Genomic DNA, 18351 nt, shown 5'->3' with positions numbered 1-18351 from the left:
ACCTACCTGGAAAGGGGTCTCTCTTTGAACTGCCTTTCCCAAGGTTTCTTCCATTTTTTTTTCCCTATAAGGGTTTTTTTTGGGAGTTTTTATTTGTCTTTTTAGAGAGTCAATGCAGGGGGGCTGTCAAGAGGCAGATCCCGTTAAAGCCCATTGCGGCACTTCTTGTGTGATTTTGAACTATACAAAAAATAAATTGTATTGTATTGTAATTGTACTTTGTGGAAGCCCCCTTTTGCTGTGAGTCCAGCTGTCAGTCCTTTGGGTCTCGACTGTTTAATATTCGCCCCGCGCTCTTCTTCACTGAACTGTTCAAGCTCAGTCTGACTGGACGGTGGCCACTGGTGGACAGCAAACTTGAAGCCAGCACACGAGGACGTTCACCTTTTTCTCCTTGAGCCGCCGTTTGGTCAGTTTTACTGTGTGCCTCATGCCGTTGTCATGTTGGAAAGTGAACCTTCTACCCATTGACAGCTTTCTGGCAGAGGGCAGCAGGTCATCTTCTAGATTATGTCAGTATATCCACCCCCATTTTTCATTCTCTCTTGTCAAGTGAACTCCCGCCCAACTCCCAACAAGAGGATGCTACCACTTCCATGATTTACTGGAGGTCTGGTGTGTTCTTTGGATGGTGACCTGTGTTGGCTTCCCACCAGATACACCATTTGGCATTGAGGTCAATTAGCTCGATTTTTGTCTCATCTGAACGTAACACCTTTTTTTCCATTTGGCCTCAGAATCTTCAAGGTGCGCTTTGGAAAAACTCAATTCGAGACTTGATGTGGTCTTTCTTGACGAGTGGCTTTTTTATTGCAACCCTCCCATACAGGCCACATTTGTCACTTACACATAATGACCACTCTTTGCCATAAAGTTCTGTAACTGCCTCAGAGTTGCCATTAGCCTCTCGGTAGCCTCTCTAACTACTGTATTTACGCGTGTACCACACGCACATTTCTTCCCGAAAATTAGCATTAGAAAATCAGGTGCGCGTCATACACGAGGAAATATAATTCTGTAATGTTTACTTCTTCTGCTTGGGCTCACGCTCTCTCTCTCTCTCTCTCTCTCACACGCTGTCTCTCTCTCGCTCACTTGCTTGTGCACTCTCTCTCTCGCTTGCTCACGCGCTCACGCTGTCTCTCTCTCTCTCACTTCCTTGCTCGCGCGCTCTCTCTCTCTCTCTCTCTCTCTCTCTCGCTTGCTCACGTGCTCACGCTCTCTCTCTCTCTAAACGCTTCCTATACAATCACAACGCGCATCGTACACGGGGCAAAACAATTTTTTCGATTTTCTTTGTAAAAATTAGGGTGCGCGTCTTACAGGAGGGCACGTGGTACACGAGTAATAACGGTAGTTTCCTCCTCTCTCTTCCATGCAGTCTTGGAGGGACGGCCTGATCCATACCTAGTGGTACCAAACACTTTCCACTTCTTGATTATGGACTTTATTATGGGCTCCTACAGACTGATAAAGCCTTTGAGATGTTTTTATATTCAGCTCCTGACTTGATTCCTGTCCACAGCTTTATCCCCGAGATCTTTTGCCAGTGCCTTGCTACCCATAGCTCATTGTTTGCTTTCAGTTGCACTTCCAAGCACTGGAATGCTCCGAAGATGGCTGAACGAATCCAAATGATTAGGACTGATCATCCAATTGGCTTGAAGTGCAATGGAGAAGCTGAACACCTACTGTACACCTGAGTTTTCAAGGATTGTTTGGGTGATCCTTTAGCCACCTCACTGATTCTGGTCTTGCGATTCCAATTTGACTGATTTGACTTCGACAGTCCTGTAAAGACAAGTGGGCAAATATTACAGTCTACATGGAAAACCTGATGATTGGTCGCAGGTTTGGCACTCCAGCTACCATATAAAAAAACCTGTCACTGTTCCAGTGTGGTGTTAAGGTGTCACCCGCTGCACTCAGGTCCCAACCCAGGTGGTTTGTCATGGATGGGTGGTTGCGACGTGTGCAAAGCCGGTACAGAAGAACCCCAACAGACTCAATTCTGTAATTAAAGCAGAAGGAGGTTTCATAAATTACTGACCTGGACGGTGGGTGCAGTGCTTGGGAGGGCAGGGGTGATCCCTTATCAGTTCAAACTCTATTGGTTTTTAATTTATTATTATTTTTCTGAACTGTTACACATATCTTTGACTTGGATGTTATAGGTTGCATCGAGTAAATAAAGTGAAAAAATATGTGTGTGTGTGTGTTTTCATTTCAGACTGTGAATATTTTTGAAGGGGGGATTCTTTTCTATACCCCAAGGTATGCATTCTTTCAACCTGCTTGCAGGAGAGGAGGTTTGGTTGCAGCAGGTATTTGTATGGAGTGACAGGACATACACACACACACACTCACACACACACATACACACACATACACACACACATACACATACACACCAGCCCTATACATGAACTCTCGTGTCTTCAGGGTGGAGGAGGACCCTCCATTGGAGTGCTGAGAGGAAAAACCTTCACAAAGACCACAAGAAATGGCAAACGCCACCTGAACGGCAGCCAAGCCGGGAATTGAACCGAGTCCCAGGAGTTGGCTGGCAGCGCTAACCAACCACTTGGCTTCTTTTTTTTTTTTTGATATTTTAACCTCTAGCAAAATGAATTTGTTTTAAACGTATTAGCTCATCAGAACAGCTGTCCTACTCTTCATCATATTGTGACAGGCTACACACCTACATGCAAAATGACATAATGCGAGGAACATGTGTCAGCAGGGGCGCATATGGAGGTCCGATTTCTGTTAACAACAACAAAAAAAAAAAAAATCAATGTGTGCGCCGTGTGTGTGTGAACGGAGAAAACTCCACGCAAACTGCAGCTCCAGCGACACAAGCATCCGCTTTATAGTGCAGAATGAAGAACGTCTCTCGTGAAATCAAAAAGATTTGAAATGAGCAGATGGCGTAGGAAGACATTGCATCAAGTAAACACGCCAAACAGAGCTAAAAATGGCCATTGTGGTGTTTTGGTCACAAAATTGAGAACTGCGTTTGGCCTGTCAAGGGGGACAGGGGGAGTAGCATCAAGTTCTAAGTGACTCCATTTTATCTCAGTATATTTTAATTTATTTGTTTAAGCTGGCAGGCAGTGGGGTGTAGTGGTTAAGGCTTTGGACTTCAGATCCTCAGTTTGTGGGTTCAAATCCCACTACTGACACCACTGTGTGACCCTGAGCAAGTCGCTTTGACCTACTTGGGCTCCAGTTGCCAAAAACATACAGAAATTTAACCGATTGTATCACAGATGTTGTAAGTTGGTTTGGGTAAAGTCTACAGTCAAATAATAATGTGTGCCCCTCAGGTCAGAGTTAACGTGGCAGATGCATTGACGTTTGAAGCCTGCTGAGCCTTCGCCATTACTTCCTGTTTGTTTCCTTCCCACATTTTGTGCAGGCAGTGAGGTGCAGTGGTTAAGGCTTTGGACTTCAAACCCTGGGGTTGTGGATTAAAAATCCCACTTCTGACACCACGGTGTGACTGACCCTGAGCAGGTCACTTCACCCTCCTGTGCTCTGAGTGGAAAAACACAATTGGTTACGTTTCCTTTTATCTCAAAGTCACCTTGCCAAATAATAGTAATGATAAATAATAATAATAGTAATACTTTAGCTGACATTCAGCTACAGCCCATGAGAAGCACATCATGTTATAACCAGCTATTGAAATAAAGTGGTAGGATAACTATTATACAAATTATTTTACGTTTCCAGAATGGTTTCAAAGGCACATCTTAAATCTGAGTCATATAGTGGTGCAGCATCGTGGCGTCAAATCCCACACCAGGTCATTGTGATCCTCATGGGCCTCGTGGGGCTTTCTGCCGGATCTCCAGTTGTCACTCGCACATCACCCAAGACATGTCTGGGAGGCTGACGGGTGACGTGGATTTTTTATGAGTGTCTGACCAAATGTGTGTGGGACCCAGCAATGAGCTGCTGTGATCCAGGATTGGCAGGAGCCACTCCGTTACCATCAATTGGATTAGGTGGGCATGAGAATATTAAGTAATGTTATGTTTCAGTTCTCCTATGCCCTTTCTTGTTTTCTTATGATGATGTCATTTATTTTGTATCTAATAAAAATATGCAGCAGGAATAAACCTGTGGTCTGACTGGAGAGTCCCTGATGAAAATACTCTGCCGTCGCCACTCTAGCCCATATGTTGTGTAGTGGTCACTCCCTTATGAATACTTTACTTCTTGCATTTTATTTGTATGACTAGAGGGGGATATGTGATGATAGCGTGGGGCCTTGATCTTCCTCAGCACATGTTGTAAGGTGATGATGAGCCTGATGTGTCACACTCATTTAGAAACATTGTGCTATTTCATTAGGGAAATTCCATTATTGTAGTCCATCTGTCTGTCCATTGGAGGGCTGGCTAGAGGAGTTCAACTCTGTCTGTCCATCGGTGCTGTATGTTATTACACTGCATTATGTTCTGTCAATGCTCTATCCACCTGTCATTCTGTCCTGATGTTTTGTGGTGTCTTTTATTAGTTTATCTATCTATCTATCTATCTATCTATCTATCTATCTATCTATCAGTTATATAGTGCATTTCATATCTATCTATCTATCTATCTATCTATCTATCTATCTATCTATCTATCTATCTATCGTGACAGATAGGGGTCGCTGTTGACCCCTGAACCCTCAGACAACACGTTCAGACACCAGGTAAAAGTCCCAATAATAAATTGATTTTTACAATAAAGTGCACAAAGCACCTCCACAATCCTCAATAAATCAATACAATAATCACAATAATAATCTAATAAATCCTCCTCTCCACCCAGCAGCTCCGTCACACTTCCTCCCAACTTGGCTCTCTCTGCTGGGGTTTCCCATCTTCCTTTTCTATTCCCTGACCCGGAAGTATTTATTTCCCTCAGTCCATGTGATTTCGTAGCACTTCCGGGTCAGATGAAAACTTCTTCTTCAGCCCAGAAGTACTTCATTCCTTCCATCCCCATGATTAGGGAGTACTTCCAGGCTATAAAAATACTCGTGCCTCCCTGTGGCGGCCCCCCCACGGTATCCAGCAGAGCTGTGAAGTAAAACTCCAATGTCCATGATGCCCTGCAGAAATTCGGGGCCCCTCCATGTTGCAGGGAGGACTCCATCTAGCGGTGTGGGGGTATTGGCCGGGATGAATGTCCGGCCATAGTCCACAGTGTATAAGTCAGGGTTTGATTTTACGATAAACTGCCGGCCATATATCACACTATCTGTCTATCTATCATGTTGTGCCTTTTCTGTCCGTCTATCTATCTATCTATCTATCTATCTATCTATCTATCTATCTATCTGTCTGTCTGTCTGTCTGTCTGTCTGTCTGTCTGTCTGTCTATCTACTGTATCTATCTATCGTCACCTTCAGTATTATTTTATTTGTTCTCAGTTCTTGCAGCATGGTGACCAAGGTGTTCTTTCTGAGATGTTTGCTGCTGCTCCTTTGGTGACGCCGAATTGTGCCACTGTAGATGTTTTCTTGTCTGTCCTTCAGCAAGTGTGGTCGCCCGTTTGAGCGCCGCTCATAAAAGTTCCCGTGGAGTATTTGCGAGAGCTGAGGTGTTTCCTGTGTGTATTTGTTAGTTTGTTGTTTTTTTGTTCCTTTACCGAGTGATGACCGGGCACATCGAGAGTTCAGATTATGGGCTCCAGTGAATTCTGTTTGCCTGCTCAGCTCGCTGCTGTGACATTCAGCAGGTTTATTATTTGTTTTCTTTGCTTACACATAACTCTTTGGAAACGGAGCCTGGGTGCAGTCATTTTCGTTTAGCCTCATTGCATCAGTCAGCAGTAATTTTTAATGCAGTTCATTTTCATATTTACAGAAGTGTATTTTAGTAGACATAAATGTTACGTTTGGGAAATCAGGACGTGATGCCCTTTAATCTCCCAACTCACATTCAGGAGAAACTCGCTTTGATTCCCATGTAGATTACTGAATGCACTGCCTACAGTATAGCAGTGAATATAATGTAATAATGGCAATAACAGCTCTGATGGAAGAGGGGAGTCCAAATGGTAAATGTTATAATTAGGCCGTGGATTGGTTCCAGCCCCCTGCGGCCTTTAATGGAACAAGCGGGTTCAGAAAATGAATGAGTTATTCAGCTGTAGGCCTTTCAGTCAGCACAGCATAAAGGACGGCGGTGAACATGTGCAGATGCTCTCCCTGCTTAGGGACGCTCGCCAGAGAAGTCATCAGTCCTCATAAGGACACAACCCCTGAATAGGCCTCCACCTGCAAGGGTCCGGCTCACTCGCCTCCGGGCTCCACTGCCTTCTCAAGAAAAAAAAAAGGAACGTCCCAACTGGCCCCACTTTGGCCATTTTGGACCCAGGGAATGATTATTGTAGCCCTGCGCAATTGTACTTAAACCACAGCACCTGTACTCCATAATGTTTGGGATAAAGACCCACTTCTCTTTGATTTACTACTCATACCGTTCAGAAATCGTGATTGAAACGCACGCTGCGGACTTTTATTTGGAGGGATTTGAAAATTTGTTTTGGTCCCAGCATGTAGAAATAACAACATGTTGTCTACACGGTCCTTCCATTTCAAAGTCAAAGTCAAGTCAAAGCGAACTTAATAGTCCTCTCAGCCATATACAAGTATACAGATAGATGAAAATGCAAAGCTCAGGGTCCACAGTGTAACAACATGAAGTGCAAATAATTAATTAAAAATATAAATAAATTTAAATTAAAACACAAACAAGACATTGTGCAAAGACGAGACAAAGAAGTAGCAGCAATATGGACGTGTTGTAACGAGTTACATTTACTTGAGTAGCTTTTTACAAAAATTGTACTTCTAAGAGTAGTTTTACTGCACCATACTTTTTACTTTTACTTGAGTACATTTGTGAAGAAGAAACGCTACTCTTACTCCGCTACATTGGGCAACACTCGAATCGTTACTTTTTTCCACTTATATATAAAACTATATTTTTGCAAGAGAGAAGTTGCCAGTGGATCTACTGCATGACTGTTTCACCAATCAGACGTAGCCATGCAGTCACATGACCACAAACAAACTTTCTGCGTCTTGCAGCCTGTGAGAGACTTTTTAGTCATGCGGGGCTCCTGTTTACTGCTAAACGGTCACAGCTTCACTGCAAGAACCAGATCGTCATTCCCAAGCCTGCCTTTCATGTCTTTTAACCTCATATCTTTTCTGCTTTTCTTTGATTGCCACTTCTTTTTTTGTGCTGACCTGTATATACACTCCCGTCTCCGTGGGCCTTAACCACACGCCGCAGGAAGCCAATTAAACAATTGAGAATGATCAGACCCGCACGTGCAGGTGTGACTCGCTCCAACTACCTCATTAACTCCTCACGGTCATGCAATTGCGCCCACGGAGAGTGACGCGGCCTTATGGACCCGCATATGCAGTATTATACTGTCGGTGTACAGGATATCTCGTCACTGTAAGTAGTCTGCATACATGTTACTTACTGGAGGTATCGGCTTCAAAAGCTTTGTTGTGAAAAAATGAGATTTGGAACTTTGTGGTATTTGTGCATCTTTATTTTGCAAAGATGTGATTTCTTTTTACTCATTTTTTATTTTATTATTTAGAAATAGCAGAATTTGCACATTATATTTTTGTCTGTCTTACTACACCATTTCTAAAAAGTAAATAATTTATTATGTTCAAACAGTTACCCAGTACTTGAGTAGTCTTTTCACCAAATACTTTTTTACTCTTACTTGAGTCATTTTTTGGATGACTACTTTTTACTTCTACTTGAGTTAATATTATTTTGAAGTAACAACACTCTTACTTGAGTACAATTGTTGGCTACTCTACCCACCTCTGGTAGTAATCAATATGAACATTGATGCAGTGTATGGTATTGTGCAATCTAGATACATAAGTATCATCAATAAATATGTAATATAATAAATACATAAATAATAGATATAGAAAATACAGAAATTATCTTTGTATGATGATAGTTGTTTAAGACGTGTAAACAATGACAGGTCAGAATGTTTCACAACTGAAGGATCAAAATTCTTAAAGGTCAGTAGGAGACTTTCAGTTCTTTTCTACCTGCACTCTCGTCTTTACAGGAAAGTGGCTCACATGTATAAAAGTTCTGTTTTTAGAGGTGGTTCAGATCCCAGGGGGCAGCATGGTGTTAAGGAGTCTGACAGCTTGGGGGTAAAAACTATCCTGCAGCCTGGCACCATAATGTTTGGTATCACAATTGTATTTAAAACTATCCAAAGCAATTTATCTCAATACGGAGGTCCTATGTAAAGACTGTTTGCTTGTTTGTTTGCATGGTCAAAGGAGTCAATGACTAAAACGGACTACTCAAACAAAAGAATACGTGCAGACGATGGACGGATCAGCCACAGTTGTTCATCTTCAGCAAGACCCAGAATGAACACGTCACTTTGAAAGATGGAGCTAAAGAGCTGGCGTCGCTTGTCGTGGGTCATCGCCCCGACGTTGAACAGCTGCTTTGGACTACTTGGTTAGATGAGCTTCAGTAATTTAGAGGTTTGGTAGGCGAGCTTGGGCTCCTTTTCTGGGCCTTGCCAAACAGTAACATCAAAGTCATACTGAAGGAACGACCATAAAATAAACATTTTATCTGTTAATGTAGAGCCACTTGTTTGTTTGTTATTTTTTTTTTCTCCTGTTTTATAAGTTTCAATGGTAGACATACGACCGTTACATTTTAAAGGATATACAGGGTGGGCCATTTATATGGATACACCTTAATGTAATGGGAATGGTTGGTGATATTAACTTCCTGTTTGTGGCACATTAGTATATGTGAGGGGGGAAACTTTTCAAGATGGGTGGTGACCATGGTGGCCATTTGGAAGTCGGCCATTTTGGATCCAACTTTTGTTTTTTCAATAGGAAGAGGGTCATGTGACACATCAAACTTATTGGGAATTTCACAAGAAAAACAATGGTGTGCTTGGTTTTAACGTAACTTTATTCTTTCATGAGTTATTTACAAGTTTCTCTTTGTTTACAGCCATTGACATGTCGCAGAGGTTAACACGTGAGGAGCGGATAGAAATTGTGTTGATGTCTGGTGAACGCAGTAACCGGGTCATTGCAGCAGATTTCAATGCAAGACACCCTACGAGACCACCCATCTCCCATGCTACAGTTAGCAAACTGCTTGCTAAGTTTCGTGAAACTGGTTCAGTGTTGGATTTGCCAAAATGTGGACGCATGAAAACTGTCACTAATGAAGAAACATCAGTGGCTGTCCTAGCTTCATTCAGCAAGAGCCCACAGTGTAGCACTCGCCGCATGTCACTGGAGAGTGGCATTAGTCGAACATCCCTTCGGCGGATATTAGCTACTCACAAATGGCACCCTTACAAACTCCAGCTACTGCAGCATCTCAACGAGGATGACCCAGATCCTGAATTTGCAGAATGGGCAAAACAAAAATTGGAACAGGACCCTCAGTTTACGATGAAGATTTTGTTCAGTGATGAGGCAAACTTTTATGTGAATGGTGAAGTTAACAAACAAAACCACCGCTATTGGTCTGACACTAACCCACATTGGATAGATCCCTCCAAGACTGTTGGAACAAAAAAATTGATGGTATGGTGTGGTATATGGGGTACAAAGATAGTGGGGCCATTCTTCATCAATGGAAACCTCAAGGCCACTGGATATGCGAAATTGCTACATGATGATGTGTTTCCCTCTTTATGCACTGAAGCTGGCACGTTCCCTGAGTTTTTCCAGCAAGATGGTGCACCACCACATTATGGGTGTCAGGTCCGAGCATTCCTAGATGAACAGTTTCCTGGAAAGTGGATTGGTCGTCGTGGGCCAGTTGAATGGCCCCCAAGGTCTCCCGATCTGACCCCCTTAGACTTTTATCTTTGGGGTCATCTGAAGGCAATTGTCTATGCTGTGAAGATACGAGATGTGCAGCACCTGAAACTACGGATACTGGAAGCCTGTGCTAGCATTTCTCCTGCGGTGTTGCTATCAGTGTGTGAAGAGTGGGAGAAGAGGGTTGCATTGACAATCCAACACAATGGGCAGCACATTGAACACATTTTATAAGTGGTCAGAAACTTGTAAATAACTCATGAAAGAATAAAGTTACGTTAAAACCAAGCACATCATTGTTTTTCCTGTGAAATTCCCAATAACTTTGATGTGTCACATGACCCTCTTCCTATTGAAAAAACAAAAGTTGGATCCAAAATGGCCGACTTCCAAATGGCCACCATGGTCACCACCCATCTTGAAAAGTTTCCCTCCTCATATATACTAATGTGCCACAAACAGGAAGTTAATATCACCAACCATTCCCATTTTATTAAGGTGTATCCATATAATGATTTAATGATTTTTCAAATCAAAGTTACCTCTTCGCAAACATGGTGTATACAGATACAGTAATCCCTCGCTATATTGTGCTTCGACTTTCGCGGCTTCACTCTATCGCGGATTTTATATGTAAGCATATCTAAATATATGACGCGGATTTTTCGCTGCTTCGCGGGTTCTGCAGACAATGGGTCTTTTTACTTCCAGTACATGCTTCCTCAGTTGGTTTGCCCAGTTGATTTCATACAAGGGATGCTATTGGCGGATGGCTGAGAAGCTACCCAATCAGAGCACGCAGTTAAGTTCCTGTGTGCTGATTGGCTCAGCGACGGAGCGCCGAATTCGATTCCGTGGCGTTAACCAGGAAGTCTCGTCTCGCTCATTCAGCATCAACATGTTTCGCTGTGTAAAAGGTTAACTTTTGTGCTCTTTTGTGTTTATCTTTGTGCGTACAACAACAACATTTATTTCTATAGCACATTTTCATACAAACAGTAGCTCAAAGTGCTTTACATAATAAAGAATAGAAAAATAAAAGGCACAATAAGAAAACAAAATTAATCAACATTAATTAACATCGAATAAGAGTAAGGTCCAATGGCCAGGGGGGAGAGAAAAAACAAAAAAACTCCAGATGGCTGGAGAAAAAAAATAAAATCTGTAGGGATTCCAGACCATGAGACCGCCCAGTCCCCTCTGGGCATTCTACCTAATATAAATGAAACAGTCCTCTTTGGATTTAGGGTAATATTCAAGCCCTTCATTATGGCTCCAAAACGATCTGCTCCTGCTACTGCTTCAGGGGCCGTGCCCAAGCGCCAATGGAAGATGTTAACAATTGCCAAAAAGGTAAAAGTTTTGGATATGTTGAAGGAAGGGAAAAGCTACACCGCTGTAGGACGCCATTACGGCATCAATGAGGCTACGATTCTTTTCATTTAAAAAGTAGGAAAGGAATATAAGATCTACGGCCGCAGTGTCCTTTTAACCAGAGTACAAAACAAGTTGTAAGTGGATGTAATAAGGCAGTAGTCTGGATGGAATCTGCTTTAGGGATTTGGATTGAAGACTGCCAGAAGAAGAACAACGGCAGTGCTTCACAATCGCCTGAAGTGGCTCCTTTAAGGGCTGTAACGCTCTCCTTTGTTGTGCAGTAAAATTAAACTCATTGTTATCGGACAAGTCATCGTGTCATTATTGGTGAGTAACCATAATTAATTTTCTACGTACAGTACTTAGTACATGTATGTACGTTTAGTGTCACTGTACACACATTTACTGTATACTATTTTTCTTGCATTGTACGTATTTATTGCTGGTGGCCTGTCTATCTAATGGCTGTAACATATGTGATATCGGAGACACTCAATATCTTTAAAATAATATTTAGGTTTTACTGTATATAAACAGTGTGTTTATATACATAATTTCAATGAATCTTACCTAATATCTAAGAGAATACAAAGGGATTATGCTGTATAACTGTGTGGGAAATGTTTATAAGAGTGTGGGAGAGTTTATAAGGGCTTAAAATAATTCAGAATAACCATATGAATGTATGGCTTCTACTTCGCAGCTTTTCACCTACCGATCGAGGAGGGATTACTGTATATACATTTGCCACACAAAACTGTGTTCTAAAGTGCTTTCTATCAATTATAAAAAAATATATATCTTACCCACTCTGCCGCTTTATAATGGAGGCTATGATACACGGAGGAAGAACTTAAAAACAAATGCAGTGCCCACCATAATGTCGTTGAGAACATTTCTCCTAGGATTTCCCCCTCAGCTCCACAGTTTAAAATATCAAATCAAACAATTCAGCCATCGCAATTAAAGTGCACACTGCAGACTTTCATTTAAGGGGATTTGCAGACATTTTGGTCCCACCATGTTAAATGACAACACTTTTTCTACATGAATGTCAGGGCACCATAATGTGTGGTGTCACAGGTGCTTGTGACTCCCCAGGTGGGTTTCATGGCTTCATAAGATACCTCGGCCTGCTTCTACCCTTTCTGTAGCTGTCATTGTTCAGCGTGAGGACTTTGAAAGTCAAAGAAGCCATTATGAGGCTAGAAAATAAGAATCAAACCATTGGAGACATCAATAAGACCTTAGGATGACTGAAACCAACTGTCTAGGATATCACAAAGAAGAAAGAACACACTGGTGAGATGAGGAATCACGCAGGGACTGCTAAGCCAAGGAAGACCTCCACTTCTGAGAACAGAAGAATTCTCATTCAGGTACAGAAAAAGCCCCAAACGCCTGTCTGAGAGGGCAGTAAAGGTCTTCAGGGGGCCGATGTGTGCGTCAGAGACAACTTTCAGCAGAGGACACCATGAACAGAAATACAGAGGACACACTGCAAGATGAAGACCACAAAAAACAGTATGGCCAAAATACCGTTTGTGACTTCAAAAAGCCTGCAGAATTCTGGGTAAAAGGTCTTGTGGCTAGACAAAGAGATAAAGATGAACCTCATCAGAGTGACAGCAAGAGCAAAGTGTGGAGATAACAAGGAACTGCCTGAGATCCAAAGCATACCACCTCATCTTCTAAACATGGTGGTGCTGGGGGTGTTATGGCTTGGGCATGTATAGCTGCCACAGGTCCTGACTGGCACACTTCACTTCAATGATGATGGCAGTGGCACAATGAATTCTGGGGTGTAGAGAAACACCTGATCTGCTCAAGTTCCAGTAGATGGCTCTGAAGTCAGTGGATGGCACTTCTCCCTACAACAAGATGATGATCCAAACAGACAGCTGAGGCAACATAGGAGTTTATCAAAGCTAAAAAATGGACAATTCTGAAATGGCCAAGCCAGATTTCAATCCTGTTGAGCAGATCTTCCATGTGCTGAAGTGAAAACATAACAGCTCATACCAGTCTGGTTATTCTCCATTGAACCTCTGGCAAGGCATCTGATCTGCTCAAGTTCCAGTAAATGCCTCCAAACACACTGGATGATGATCTGAACAGACGTCTGAGGCAACACACGAGTTTATCAAAGCTGAAACAAATGTAAAATTCTGGAATGGCCAAGCCAGTCTCCTGATTTCAATCCAACAAAGCAAGTCTTCCATGTGCTGAAGAGAAAACTGAAGGGGACAAGCCCCCAAAAACAAGCAGGAGCTGAAGATGGTTACATGAGAGGCTTGGCAGAGCAGCACCAGAGAAGTCCCTCAGCACCTGGTGGTGTCTGTGAATCGCTGACTTTAAGCACTCATTAAATGTGAGGGATACGTGACAAAGAACTAAATATGACGACGGCTTTAATAGACCTGCCATTGCTGTGACACCAAACATTATGGTGCCCTGAAGGGGGACCATGTAGAGAAAGCGTTAGGTGACCGAAATGTGCGCAAATCCCCTTCAATGAAAGTCAGCAGTGTGCACTTTAATCACAGTGTTTGATTTCTCATTTTAAATTGTGGAGCAGTCGAGAAGAAAAAAAGTGTCCTTGTGCCAAACAGTATGGAGGGCTCCGTACAGGCCAGGGCAGCCCACCCTAAAGGGACATTTGTAACCCAGAATGTTTGGCATTGCAGGATCTGAAAGACGATAGCCTGATTTGTCCTGGTGACTGAAACAGAATAGCATCCTTGGGGTTTAGTGGCTGCTTGTGCTACATTCTTGTTCTTTGCCGAGAGCTCCCATCAGGACCTGTTACTGAGGCAACATAACACAGTTATCATGCCATCTTAAAATGGAGCAGGGAATCACCCCGACAGCTGCAGAGGATTTTTAAGTATCAAGTGCTTTCTGATTACAATCTCACTCCTCACCCCACTTCTCCTCTAGCAGAGCCCAACCCCATAGTGTCGCCCACTGGGCTCTATTGCTTGGTTGCAGCTCTTGAACGTCCATTCTAATGAACATCTAAGCTTGATGCTTTTTATTTTTATTTTTTCATCAGCTATGAGTAGAGTTTTGTCAGTGTCTCGTAATTTAGTTTGTTTGAAACATTTTTTCATTCACCTTCATAAACTCATGCCCCTGGTTTATTATTCAGTCTCCTCAGGAATGGCGTAGTAGTACAGTGCTTAGCGGCACACAGTAACGAGTGCTGGCCCAGTCACCGTCTGTCTGTTCTCCTTGTCGACCCTGTGGATTTCCTCTCTCATCCCAGACACGTGCAGGTTAGGTTGAGTGACCCCTGTTAAGTTGTCCCCTTGTGTGTGAACAGGGCTGTCTTACTGGCATAATAGACCCCCCCGGGGCAAAGTAGTACACTGGGACACCAAACATACGTAGGCATTAGAAATGGTGTGGGCCTCCCCGGCCTGTGCCCGTGTGAGTGAGTGTCGTATAATGGAGTGACGCCCCATGCACAACTGGTTCCTGCTATGTTCCTCAGGCTGCTGGAGTAGACATCAACTCTAGGACCCCCTGAGCAGTCAAGCAAAATGACCCCTTTCATTGGCAAACTGAAAAAGATTACAATTTGCAAGCTTTCGAGGAAACTCAGACCCCTTCTTCTTGTAATTACATTATTATTGCCTGAAGAAGGGGTCTAAGTTGCCTTGAAAGCTTGCAAATTGTAATCTTTTCAGTAGCCAATGAAAGGTGTTATTTTGCTTGACTTCTCATTACCTCCATAATGGCTAACACGGTACAACACCTTAGGACTACAGAATATGACATAAAAGATATAACAGTCTGCTGTACTGCTCATATCTGTTTTAATACAACAAAACTTCTCGTTAAGTCCCGTTAACTCAAGTAAGTGACTCACACCATCATCACACCATTTGGCATCATCTTTCTGGAGTGAGCAAAAGATAGGCCCGAGTTACCGTATATACTCAACGTATAAGTCAGGACTTGAAACACAAAATATCGATCGTAAAATCAAACCCTGACTTATACACTGTGGACTATGGCCGGACATTCATCCCGGCCAATACCCCCAGGCCGCCAGAGGGAGCCCTCCCAGCGACATGGAGATGCCCCGAATTCCAGCAGGGCATCATGGACATTGGAGTTTTCCTGTACAGCCCTGCTGGATAATGTTGGGGCCGCCAGGAGACGCTGCAGGGAGGCTCAGAGACTTCTATTTTACCTCTAACCCGGAAGTACGTCTTAGTCACAGCGACAGAGGAAGTGACGTACTTCCGGGATGAAAAGAAGAGTTTGGATCTGACCCGGAAGAACTGGGAAGTCACATGCACTGAGGGTTCAGAAGCACTTCCGAGTCAAGGAATAATTTAAGGACTGTGGGAGATCCCAAGGTTGAGTCGGGAGGATGGGTGGCAATGCGTCTGGGAGTAGGAGGATTGTTTATTGTATGAGTATAGTGGAGTGGAGGGTGCTTTGTGTACATTATTGTCCTAATAAAAATAATTATTGGACTTTTATCTGGTGTCTGGCATCTGATATGACGGTTCAAGGGGACAACAGTGCCTCCTATCTGTCACAACACCAATTCAAAAATGTGACACTTAAGTTTTTTGTTTTTTTTTATGTCTTCTTGCCTCCTCCAATCTCGCCCCAGTTTCTCAGACACATCGAATTTTGCTGCAGCACTGCAGTAACCAATTTCTTTCGCCACTACAATGACGTTTAATTTAAACCAGCTTCACATCTTCTTCTGATCAAACGCTCCATCGTAAATAAGGGATCCTCTTACGATAAAGGTGTATGAGGGGGTGACATACAAGAAACACAAAACAGTGCAAACATCACTTCAGAATAGTTTGGGTATTACTGTGTGGTCACGTAGGCACTAGAGAGAGAGAGAGAGAGGTGTCACAGGTGGCTGGGGGGGCAACCCGGCCGAGACGCCCCGGCCCACGTGGGGCTGACCGCCCTGGTGGCTATGGGGACAAACGCATACAAAGCTTTGAAGCTCAACCCTGTCGGGGCCCGTGGTCACCGCCATAGGGCGCCGCAATGGCTTGGGGGCCCTGGACCTCAGCACTTCCGCCACACCCGGAAGTGCTGAGGGGAAGAGGATCAGGGACACCCGGAGTGTTTTCGGATGGGATGCAGAACCGGTACTTCTGCCACACTCGGGAGTGCCAGTGGAAGATTGCTGGGAGGCACCTGGAGCACGTCCGGGTGTGTATAAAAGGGGCCGCCTCCCTCCATTCGATAGCTGGAGTCGGGAGAGAAGGAAGGACAAGGTCTTGGAGGAGGCAAGGAGGCGGTCTGAAGTAGGAAAAGGCATTTGAAGAGTTGGCCTGGACTTTGGGGACTTTTGGGGTTTGTGGTGCACTTAGTGTAAATTAGCGTAAATAATGTATAAGAAACGTGTGTTGGGTGATTTGAACGTGTCCGCCTGTCTGTGTCTGGGTCATCTTCCACAGAGGTTAGGAGCACACGCTGATACAGCACCTTACCACACCCACATAGAAAAAAAGGCAGTGTGAGCCGTGGTTACTCTCTCAGGTGGGCACATCATAATCTCTTGGACCAATAGTGAGAGTTTTCTGCATTCAACAACAACATTTATTTCTATAGCACATTTTCATACAAATGATGGAGCTCAAAGTGCTTTACATGATGAAGAAAGAGAAAAAAGACAAAATAAATAAGAACTAAAATTAGGGAACACTAATTATCATATAATAAAAGTAAGGTCCAATGGCCAGGGAGGACAGAAAAACCAAAAAATAACTCCAGACAGATGGAGAAAAAAAATAAACTCTGCAGGGGTTCTAAACCACGAGACCACCCAGCCCGCTCAAGGCATTCTACCTCACATCAATGACCTCACACTCAGTCCTCATGGTATTCAGGATGATAGATAGATACCTCACACTCAGTCCTCATGGTATTCAGGATGATAGATAGATAGATAGATAGATAGATAGATAGATAGATAGATAGATAGATAGATAGATAGATAGATAGATAGATAGATAGATAGATAGATAGATAGATAGATAGATACTTACTTTATTAATCCCAAGGGGAAATTCACATAATCCAGCAGCAATATGCTGATACAAAAAAAAACAAAACAATATTAAATTAAATAGTAATAAAAATATCTCATAGAAGAATTTGATGATGACGGTCAAAATCAAGTCCTGTGTATTATTGTCTCAATCGTGCTCTTGCCTCAGTGAAACGGAGAACGTCCTGTGCTTTCAATAAACATTTCCAAGAGTCAGTCATCTGTGCATCAGTGATACAATAATGATTAGCCACTAACTGCTGTCATATTTGGTTGTGTTTTTGAGCCAATAGCACTTCACCCCTTTCTGTAGATTTCTTGGTGCATTGCTGTGATATTTATTATAATATAACTTGTCAAGCACAACCTTTGGGAATCCTGTGGCTGAATGTTTCGGATCCAATATATTTTTACACTGAATTGAACTATACGACTGAAATTATACGATAAAATCAACTCCTGATTTATCCGTGGGAGAACTTAAACGTATATTGGAAATGGTTAGAGACTAATTTAGACTGTTTAACTTCCATCATTTGTAACCCACAAAATCAGGTGATGTCCTGGCATTACAGATCTGGCAGAACAATTTAAAGACCCCTTTGCATATCTATGAGATGTCTCTTAAGCCTGACATACAGTAATGCTTTGGCGAGATGGGCCTTTTCAGTTTAAAGTAAAGAAGATTAAGATGAGACCTGACTGAAGTGTTTAAAATTATGACGTGAATTAGTCCAGTGGATCGAGATGGTGACTTTAAAATGAGTTCATCAAGAACATGGAGGACACAGTTGGAAACTTGTTAAGGGGAAATTTCATCAAAAACATTTGGAAGTTTATCTTCACACCGAGAATGACAGACACTTGAGTGATAAAGTAGTGTGGTAGACAGGAGGACTTTAGTGACTTTCAAAACTGGACTTGATGTTATTTTAGAAGAATGAAGTGGACAGGACTGGCGAGCTTTGTTGGGCTGAATGGCCTGTTCTCGTCTAGAGTGTTCTAATGTAAAGCACTATGAGCTACATTATTTGTATGAAAATGTGCTATAGAAAT

At 42.8% G+C, this 18351-nt stretch overlaps 1 protein-coding gene across 1 annotated transcript in view; it reads left to right on the top strand.

Annotated features, from left to right (window-relative positions):
• Positions 1 to 18351, top strand: part of dusp8a (dual specificity phosphatase 8a) — a 386719-nt gene that overhangs the window by 239811 nt on the left and 128557 nt on the right. The gene's annotated exons all lie outside the window — the stretch shown is intronic.

The sequence above is a fragment of the Polypterus senegalus genome, chromosome 1 (assembly GCF_016835505.1).
Source record: "Polypterus senegalus isolate Bchr_013 chromosome 1, ASM1683550v1, whole genome shotgun sequence".
NCBI lineage: Eukaryota > Metazoa > Chordata > Cladistia > Polypteriformes > Polypteridae > Polypterus > Polypterus senegalus.
This window is presented reverse-complemented; position numbering and strand designations above follow the sequence as displayed.